The following is an 11,408-nucleotide window of genomic DNA, read 5'->3' as shown; positions in this document are numbered from 1 at the left end:
GCAGCCTATATTTATTTTTGTATGATCGTTCATGAGCCAAATTTCCATTTTGGATCTACTAATGTAATTACTTGACTTAACTTTGTATTATTACCATTTTTATCATTTAGATTAACTTAGTAATCCTAGTGGTCATCGTGAGCAAAACCTTGGGAGTAGCTGAGGCTGATAAACAGGACAGAATTCATTCTATCAGGTAGGTTATCGACCTATAACATATGCAAAAGAACAATAATTGTTATAGGTGACAAGATCATTCAATTTGCCTAAAAGATCGTGGCAATTATCAATTTGAAATACAGACAAATATTGTCATAATTTCGCAACCATGTGTACTAGTGGCATCAGAATTTCAGTAAAGCGTCTAAGGTTACTGAGTGGATGATAAGACAACATATTCAAAATTGTCTTTTTTAGTTTGATTGAATCACATCATGTCACATACAAGCAGTATGATTTGAAACTGTCAAAGTGACCCAAAATCACACAAAAGGGTGATTTACCACTTAAAACATAGCTACGCCTATAAGGAATGTCATGTTGTTCTATTTCCCAAACAGAATTGGACTGCGAAGTACAGCCTTGTTACTTCCAATGGTTGGAGTAACTTGGCTGATTGGGCTCCTTGGCAACACCAACATAAACGTCGCGTACGTTTTTGATTTACTGAGTGCATTGCAGGTGAGTGTGGATTATTACACTGCCATATATATCTTTTTATAATATAGAATTTAAAATATGTATTTTTATAGATAAATTAAGAGCATGTTCATATCATGACTACCCCCTGTTTTCTCAACGACATTACTGCTGTTGTAATATTGTACACACTGCCTGTTATCAAAATGACAATAGCTCTCTCTTGAAAGAAAAGCTGGCTGTAAATATTTTACCGCGGGGTATTTTTCACTTGAGCGTGCTTTAGCTTAGATTGATCCTAGTCTCATTAAGACCCAAGATTGTCTTTTGCACTGCGCTACCGTTTAGTAAAACACAGAAAGATTGATCGCCTTCCTATTCTTAACAGTTACCATAGGGTATTAAATAAAAGGCACTAAATAAAATGTTCACGTGACCCATGTACGCCACCATACAAAGACCACCAAGTGATCAGTAGATGTGCTACAATGCTAAGAGATAGGAATTTTTCAGACAAATGGCATCAAAATTGCTGAAAATTATATAGGCAACTTAATTATAGCTTGGGCGATTCTGTTTTTTAGTATGTTTTCAAAAACTAAATTTTAAAAGTTTTGATCGACGGAAAAAAAAGTTATCGACGGAAGCTCTTACAATAATACTACAAAGTTGCAAAAAAATGACATAAATTTGCTAGAAAATTTGGACGCGTTTCCAAATGAAACACACAGGAAAACCACCCGCTGTGCCAAAGGTCACTTTTCCAGACATCCCGTCTAGACGCTGTAATGTTAGCCCCCATCTGGTCACGTGGGCATTAAATTAAGTGCCTTTATTTAAATGCCCTAAGACGACTGCTTGGTTGTACTATATTATAATTTATGCATAATATTTCTCCTTCTGGTTTTTGCATGTCTACCCCATAATATGTTTATACACATCTGTCAATATTATTTTCTGTTAAATGCAGGGGATGTATCTGGTTTTCGTCACCTGCTATGTTAACTCAGAGGTACGCATGCAGTCACAACCCCATGAACCCTTAAAACGATTTGCTTCTATAATATCCAAACCAGTAGTGCAATGAAATTCAAAACTTTTGAATAAAATTATTTTTGTATGAGCCTTAATGTTAGCTACAATATACAATATGAAGATAATCATGTCCCTTTAATGTAGGTGTCATTGGCCCCTGAACATGTTTAAAGAAAAACCTCCTATGTAAACTATTTCCCTTTGTTGAAAGATCACAAGTACATCTGTACATAGGAGGTTTTTCCTACACTACGATAATTATTTTGGTTCAGTAAACAGGTTCATCAGGATTGTCAATACTATAATTTTCAACATTTCTTGTAAACTAATTCAAGTGAAAAATGACTTTTCTCGTAGCACTTTCTCAATTGACACTTTCTTAATTTCATTTTACCGAATATTCACTCGGATTCCTTTACAAGAAATTTTACAAATGAGACTATTAGTTGCTTGTTAATCTTAATGTTTATAATAAAGGCATGCGTTTCATTTTGTTTTTAAATCGCCTTCAAGTAGCGTTGGTATATACTGTCCAGCTGGTTGTTTGATGGCATGTAGAACTGTATTCATTTTTAAGCAAAGTTGAACACGGATGGCGCTATTTATCTTAAATCTTCTTTGCATCTTTAAAGTGGTAGACACTTGTATAATGGTATTAAAACATAAAAATGAGTAACATAATTATAGCAAGGAAATTTTCACTCTACTTTTGATCATAAAGTGAAAGGAATTACTCATATTATTGGGCTAAATTAAATTTAAAATATACGTAAATAGCGCCCTCGATTCATACACGAATATACAGTTTATAAAATAAAATTAGTGCAAAAAATCAGAAAAAAGATGAAAAATTTAACACAGAAAAGTAAATCTAAGTTAAAATAGTTAAATGTGTATATTAGTGTGATAGCTGTTGGTTTTCGTAAGGTATTTGTTTTGTTAAAAGCATTAATAAAAGATCACATCAAAATACCATGAGCAGATCTAAACATAATATTAATTTATTTCTTGACTTTCGTTATTAACTTCAGGTTCGTAATGCTTTGAAGAGCGAATGGAGTAGAAGGAATGGACGGGTCGAACATATAAATGTAAGCCAAAATACACTAATTACTAGTATTAAGGTAGTACAAGAATGCACTATTCATAGATAATAAATGAATATAATATCAAGATTTTAAAAACAATTTCGATCCCAGCAGACTCTCTATTAAAAGCAAAGCCTTGTTACGTTTCTACACAGATCGAAATCTCGAAAAGTCCTCTAACCATGCCAACTAAAAACGTTGAAATTTATATCAAACGGAAAGATTTAATATTATTGTTTGTAATTATCAAACAAAGTGCGCTCAAAATGATAACAAATCGGCACATACCAAACAACTATAAATAACATTCTTTTGGATGGCTCTCATTTTCTTTGGGAGGGGTCACAAGTAATGTTGGTAGTCCTATTTTTTGTACATCATAAATATGGAACCGCAACTTGTTCACACACAAAAAGAGGAAGCCATAGCATTATCAAGGTCTTGTATAAACTATTTGGGAATGAATATAAAACATACTTGATCTTATGTGCGTGGAAGGGGATCATTTCTTTTATTTGTTAATTTCTTTGCTTTAAAGGAGCACACAGATGTGGAAATAGGACTACACACTGACCAGTAGAGACCATATTTGCAAGACTATCCGTGCCTTAACGTCAACCAGTTTTAAATCATTAATTATAGTCAGAGGTTACAAACTGTGAATACTTCTCGAATAGTATGACATATATTAGTTTTAAAGAAAAAGTATTTAAAATTAATGATAACTTTATTATCTTTATTTTTTTCTATTTTGAAGCTTCGAAGGATAAATGTCCGACCAGCAGATGACCCTACAGATACAACGGATGGGTAATGTTACATGTACATACATGTGGCACGACCAAGTGAAATGAGCCTAATGTCGCTAACGGTGATAAGTTGCAAAGAACTAGCAACACGAAGTTTAATTTGCATGTTGCATGCGGCCATGTGTCCTAAACTCGCCACCCTTAGCGTTACATCACAAATATCATGAATTTTAACACCAATAGAGTTACTAATTAGATTATCTCCACAATTATCAACCCTAAACTAGCAAAAGTATGCATTTTTGGAAAGCTGAAGGCATAAGCAATTCAAATATATACATTTCAAGTTATTATACAGGGTGACCTTCAAGTTATACAGGGTGGAATAAAAAAGATTTGGATAAAAAATGCATTGCTTATTACCAACTCGCAGGAATAAACTGGAAGTAAACAACATTTATTTGGTTAGAGGATAGAGGGAGCACACTGACTTTGGAAGAAACCAAAATCACAGCTGTTTGGTAATCTTGGAATACAGGGTGTCTCAAAGTATGTTAGATTTTTTTACAATTCAACATATTTTGAACTGAAACATTTTGCCCCTAACCCATACAGAAAAAGTAAGTCCATAATTAGATTCCTCATTAAATTTCCCTTCAGAAAAACTATACTTTGACTATGGTAGGATAAGTAATTAATATTTCATAGTAACTTATTGATTTTGAAGACATCCGCATTACTTACTACAGTGTTTAATATGAAAATGGGTAGTTTTGTATGGAAAAGTTTGTATTTTCTAGACTAAACCATTAATAAATGAATAAAAACAATCAGTAGAATTGTTTAGCTGTAAGGTCATGAGTCTTTTAGATGCCAGATTTGTCTCATTGTTGATGAGTTTTTAGTATCAAATAATAGATGACATTTTTCTCATTACCATCCTGAAATTTAATGACATACGCTTAACAAAAAATAAAAAAATGTACAAGGGGCAAAATAAATATTGTTTTTACTTTCATCTCTGGATTACTTAATGAATTTCAGTCAGCGATATCTCCAATTAATGAGAATATTGCATGTTTCAGAGTATCTAGTGTAATAATTCAAACATAAGTATTTGGTACCTTATGGTGTACGTTTTGGTGCCTTTTTTATTTTTTATTCGGAACATTATGGCTGTGTTCAACGCTACCATAATAGTATTTTGTTGATCAGGAATATATCACTCCTTATATAATAAGCATCTATGCTAGATCAGCAAATACTTTTGTTCAGAGGTAAAATTTAATATAAACATATTGCTCATGTTGGTGTAATGTACAAAAAAAAAAACACGAATAATCAAAGGGTGGATGTAATAAAGTCATAACCCACCTAAAACACATGTTGTTGGTTTCGCGATAAGTTGTTTTTTGACCAAGTACATGAGAATTTCCATAAGTAAAGTTTACAAGCATAAAGTATAGGAGTTCTTCAACAGACTAACTGTTTTGTTGAAATCATTCGTACAATTTTTACACACAAACCGTTCACTTGTAAATGTGTGGGTTATGACTTTTTGCCCCAAGAATGTCACACTAGTTGCTAGAACTACTTATGAGATGGATATTTCTTTGAAAAAAATATCGAATCTAGTCGTTGTTGATGTAAGAAACACGTTCTGATTCCATATCAAAATTGTTGTTCATACATAATCTATGAACCCAGGTTTAAAGTCGGTGGCAATATAGTGCTAACCCACATTTCTTTTTTGAAGAAAAACAGGGAACATAACAGCTGTAATCATGCCAATTAAGTTATTTTAATAAGTAGGCCTACAATATAATGATTAATTTTTATAAAAATGGATTAAGTAGTTGTCCAATCTATATGTTTTAACTGCAATTGATTCGAAACCAGTAACAAGTGCACCGAAAAAAAACACGAGGGTTAGGACTATATTACCATCACACCCACCCATTTATCAATAAAGCATAGGAGGTGTTATTGTATTACAGAATGATTGTATTGAAATAGATTGTGTTGTTGCGATAAAGATGTGGGAACCTAAACATCTCAATAAAAAGTAAACAACCCCCTTAAATAATGGCCATTATTCAAAAACGGGCGGACGTATTACAAATCTGTAAAATGTTTTGGGAGCAGAATTTATTTCTGCACATTTTGACATCTCATTTGTAGCAATTGACTAAATATTGACGTCACAGCATTTAAATTGTATTGATTTTGTATTCAGTATAATGGAAAGAAATCTGTGTAATGATATCTGAGTGTTTTTGTATAGTATGTAAGTGCAACTTTCAAACCTGGACCTCACTACATTAAATTGACCGGTGTTTTATTGTTTTCTGAGCTATCGTATTAAATGAGGTGTCAAAATGCGCAGAAATTAATTCTGCTTCCAACGCATCTTAGAGATTTATACAATTGCCCCTTTTTTAATAATGGGCATTATTTAAGGGGAGTTAGTTACTTTTTTGAGATGTTGATATATTTTAAAGTAGTGTATATATATATATATATATATATAGCAACTGTATGATGGATACTAGTTGATAATGAGTAGTAAGTATGGACTTTATAGCCTACTTTAATATTCATGAGGTGGGCCCACGTCGGATACGCTAATTAGCCACGCCCACCTCGTTAATATTCATTAGCCTCGTTAATATTCATAACGCCACGCCCACTTCGTTAATAGTCATTAGTCTCGTTAATATTTATATATGCTAATTAGCCACGCCCACCTCATTAATATTCATTAGTCTCATTAATATTCATAACGTCACGCCCACCTCATTAATATTCAGTAGTCTCATTAGCCAAGCCCGCCTCATTAATATTCATATATGCTAACTAGCCACGCCCACCTCATGAATATTAAGTAGGCTATAAAGTCCATACTTACTACTATAATGACACATGTTGCGTTGTAATATAATTTATTTTAAAATAGTGTATAAATTATTTATATGTATAAAACTAGAGCTTGTATATAAGACAAATTTATCAACATAGTTTTATATAGAAAGAAAACTTTACATTGAGATAAAATATTAAAGTTTATTACATATGTAATTGGTTTTTTTCTCTTTTCCACTGTTCACACGCTTCGGTGCCAGCGCAAAGATTATTGGAAACATGGATGCAGGAATATATGAACAGTTGTGTATATTTTACAGCAATTATTTTTTTCATAATACAACGTTAGCCAAATTTAGCTTTGAAATTAAATTTACACATAGAAGAAGTAATAAAAAAACCATTAAAATTATAAACCTAAACAAATTAAAGGGGTCGGTCGGTGCAGGGGCGTAGCAAGCGGGTGGAAAGTGTGGACGAAGTCCATGGGCCCCAAGGGTTCAGAGGCCCCGAGCAATAGCGTAAATGAAGTGAGTTAGGGATAGGGCTGATAAAGCAGATATTAAAAGGGCCCACACTGCTCCTTGTCCATGGGCCCCCGAGGCACTTGGTACGCTCCTGTGTCGGTGGAGGGCATGCAAACGATTTTTGCCTAATCAATACAAATGGTCATTATTCTCATCAATGATCATCATTCACGTAATGTCAAATAGAAACGTGAATATTATTTTTTCTGACCAAAAAGGTCCTAAATGGCCTACAATTGCAAGCTGTCTAAAGCTAGATTCAAAATGTCTGAATTTGGAAGATGTTACTTATGTAACCGCTGGTCGTCCATTTCTTATAACCTTAGTGGTCACAGAAAAAAATACCATGGGATTAAGTAAAAAATTACCACTGAAGTGAATAAATGAAATTTTTTATTGATTATCATATGTTTTGACCACCAAATTCACAAAACAAGAAGAATACTAATCCAATGTGAGCCGGAAACATTTCCTCCCATGGATACTGAATACAAGGCAATAGGATTTTGCTGCAACCCTTCAAATATTGGGTACTTTTATTTAAATGTACGCTGCGACATCAATATTGGAACCATTGCAACACATGAGGTGTCATAATGCGCAGAAATAATTTGTGCTTTGAATGCATGTCCCAAATTTGGAATACAGTCAACCGTTTTGGATTAACGGTTTTGAAAAAAAATAAAGGTATATTCTGAAAAAAGATCGTACATTAAGGCTCTAAGGACCAAATGTTTGAGAATCAGTTTGGAATTAAATTTCAAATTAAATCCAATTGAACCCAATAGGTTCTAAGCGTTGCTCGGCATTTATGTGACTTATTTTAAATATTATATAACTAAATGTGAGCATGATCTCCTTCACACGTGCACTTGCGTAATACCGTAAACGTTCGCCTAATGGCGCTATGGAGTTCATGGAAATGAGAGAGCGCCATCCCTGTAAAAGCCGACTATTATAACTGATCATTAAGGGTACGTGTAGTTAAAGGGTGAAACCTATCGACACATACAATTATGAACAAGATCGAACAAACTTGTTCATGATAATGCGGTAATCATTCACCTGATACGTTGTGGCCCAGTGAGCAGAGCATTAGACTATAGTGCGAGGATAAAGAGAACTTGTGGAGAAGATTGATGGTTCGAATCTCATGCAGTAATTTCTGACAGATTATGATGTCTGTCAATGTTTTTTTTTTGATTTGAGGAAATTTTATTCTCTATTTTCTTGATTTTATCTTTAACATTGTTTATATAATTTTATTATTTTATCTTGTATGTGTCTTTTTTCATGATTCTTTGTTTTTATCGTTTCATTTTAGAGTAACTCAATCCATTCAATCAAATGTTGTGATGAACCTATTGTATATAGGCATTTGTTATATGTGTGAGACGAACTGTCGCGTGCGACAAGTCTTTCAATTCGCGCGAGTGTCCTTGCCTATGCATCAGTGGTCATAAGAGGTATATCATTTTATTCGAAGGGGGGGGTCCCAAATATACGGGGGTCATAAAGTCTTGGAAAGAATAATAGGAGGGGGTCATAAAATGACCAAAATGTAGGGAGTCACACGATGACCACAGAAAGTGTGTTATTTTATTCAAAAAGACTGATTTCAATACAATTTTGGGGTTTGGCATCATAAAATTTTTGTTGCTCAAATAGGGGGTGCGCAATTTTATTGACGCAGACTTTGGGACTAAATTTGGGACTAAATTTGGGACCCCCCTTCCGAAAAAAATGATAGCCCTCTAAGAGGATTCAAAAGATAACCTCTGCCCCAATAATCCCTAGCTATATTTGTTTGAAACTGTTCCACGGAGGATGTATCATAATAGGCGCAGTCTTCAAATGATATAAATAACATTTGAATGAGTGAACGAACAAAATCATACAACGACCAACTGAATAGAGGCTGTGCATATGACGTATCATCCCGTAAATATGGCGAACTACTCAAATGCATTCAACAAAAGCATTGTAAGTGCCATGCAAGTTCAGTCAGAATTGTGTATAGCGCCCTCATGCATACAGTGCAGTTCGATAGATCAATACTGTTCAATAGATCAATGCGGATCGATGCATTGGCTGTTCGGGGCTCTCTACTCGGTAACTCTTCAAAACATGTGTTGCCCTATTGTTTACACAAAGTTTTTAACCGTATTTCCATCGTTATGTTACAATAAATGTTAAAAGAAACAAACAAGACAACTGCTTAGATAATATTAATTTGAGAGTGGCATCGATGGAGACGTGTCTAGAACGAGAACTTAGTAAAAATGGTGAGAAATTATCAGTCAGTCTGTGGGGTTAAGATCAAGCATGTTTAGGGTGACGAATTCGTGGAATCAAGCAATCGGACCCTACATTCTAAGTTAAAAACTTTACATCCATGAGCCATGCCAGTATTGTAATTCTGTGAAGTAGGATTTGCGTCATCAAAATAAAGGTCATGTCTAGTGAAAAGAGTAATACCAGTCCGCATAGAACATGCAGAAGTAGGACTGGTAAGCTTACAAGTAAGACTAAAAGCAGAAATGGCACTAGCGTGATAAGCACAGCCACAGAAGACGCAATAGTCCAAGCAGCCACAAGAAAGGCAGAATTGCAATGCCGTGCTGAAGCATTAAAGCAAAAATTAGCACTAGAAAACGAAGAGTTCCTTTTACAAGAAGAAATTAGAAATCGAGAATATGCTATGAGAATAAGGGCCAAAGAATTGCAACAAGAAAAGGAATGGCTTGCAATGCAAACAGAATTGAGAGTAGAGGAAGCCAAACTACTAACATTAAATGATCTGCAACCACGAAGGTCATTTTCGTCAAGTTGTGCCTCTTCCGTAGACCTCCGAATCGGGCACGATGAGGATAACGTTGAGAAGGTTGAGCAATGGTTAAGGGCTAAGGGTACCGAAAGCCAAGCAGAGCCAACGGCAGCTGCAGTAAGTACCGGTAATTATAACTTGATGCCAGCAAGACATGAACTTGACAAAGAAACAAGCTCAATGCGTCCAGATATTCCTGTCCTAGTAACAGAACCGGTTGCGGTGGCAGTCAATGTCAATAAAGGGTCAACGCCGTCACCTGCCCATGACCAACATCCAACCGATATTCTGACACTTAATAAAGGGTCAACGCCGTCACCTGCCCATGACCAACAGCCAACAGATAATCTGACACTTAATAAAGGGTCAACGCCATCACCTGCCCATGACCAACAGCCAACAGATAATCTGACGCTGACAGCAATACTCAAGAATATAATTGAAGGTCAGAGGGAGGCAACGCTACCGTTGCCTCAGGTAGATGCTTTCGATGGCACAGACATTATAAAATATCCAACATTTATCAAGAATTTTGGAATTCTAGCAAAGGGAACGGCCAGATCAGAGCGTAAGTTGGATTTGCTCATGCGCTTCACAAAGGGCGAAGCGCATGAGCTCATCAAAGACTGCATACTAGCAGCTAAATACAAAGAAAAGGCAGAAAAATGGCCACGTATCATCAGTGGAGATAAAGATGGCATGAGAAAATTCTCAATATTTCTCAGAAATTGTGCCCATGCCAAACATAGTAATTATGACATGACCCACATGGATAACTACGAGTTTCTTAGAATACTGGCTGGGAAATTACCTGTAGCATTACAGCAACAGTGGATCAACCAAGTGGGAAAGTACAGAGACAAAGAACAGAGATCTCCAAATTTTGAGGACTTGGAGAAATTTGTGGCGCGACTTTCAAGAAATGAAAATGACCCACGTATTACAGGACTTGGTTATCAGAGTCGCACAATGAAGACAAAGGTAGACAGCGATAAAGGTGCTGCGAAGAAGAATGCATTCGCCACTTTCACTACACCGACCAAGAAGATCGCTGCTCATGTGGGAAATCAGAAGTCAGAAGATCAATGTATGTTTTGCCATGACCGGAGCCATACATTAGACACATGCAAGAAAATACAAGCTACAAAAACTAGCAAAGAGATCATAGAGTTCCTCAAGTCCCAAAGCCTATGTTTTGGCTGCTTGAAAAAAGGATCTCATGTAAGCAAAGACTGCAGCAAGAAGCTGAAATGCAACAAATGTAGCCGTAGACATCCAACCATACTGCACAGAGAAGACTGGGTTGCAGGAAACTCTTCATCAAAGACAAACAGTTTTGCAAACTCAAGAGATGCAAAAGAGAAGAAAACAAGTACCAATGTCACCAGTGCAGGTGGTAGATGTGAGACAGGGGCCGGAACACCAGATATTGTACCCTGTATTGTACAATCCCGGCGGACTGGAAAGTGTGTAAAGACTTATGCGTTCTTAGACAATGGTTCCAACGCAGTTTTTTGCACGGACAAGCTACGTTGTCAGCTCGGCTTAAAGGGGAAAGGTGTCACATTACCAGTGCAGACTCTCCTGGATGAGCAGATAGTTGATGGTCGCTTGCTAGATGATTTGGAGGTGTCAGACCTGTGCAAGGAAAATAAGATAGAATTACCAGGAGTGTATGTGT

Source organism: Amphiura filiformis, chromosome 10, assembly GCF_039555335.1.
Source record: "Amphiura filiformis chromosome 10, Afil_fr2py, whole genome shotgun sequence".
In the NCBI taxonomy this organism is placed as follows: domain Eukaryota; kingdom Metazoa; phylum Echinodermata; class Ophiuroidea; order Amphilepidida; family Amphiuridae; genus Amphiura; species Amphiura filiformis.
This window is presented reverse-complemented; position numbering follows the sequence as displayed.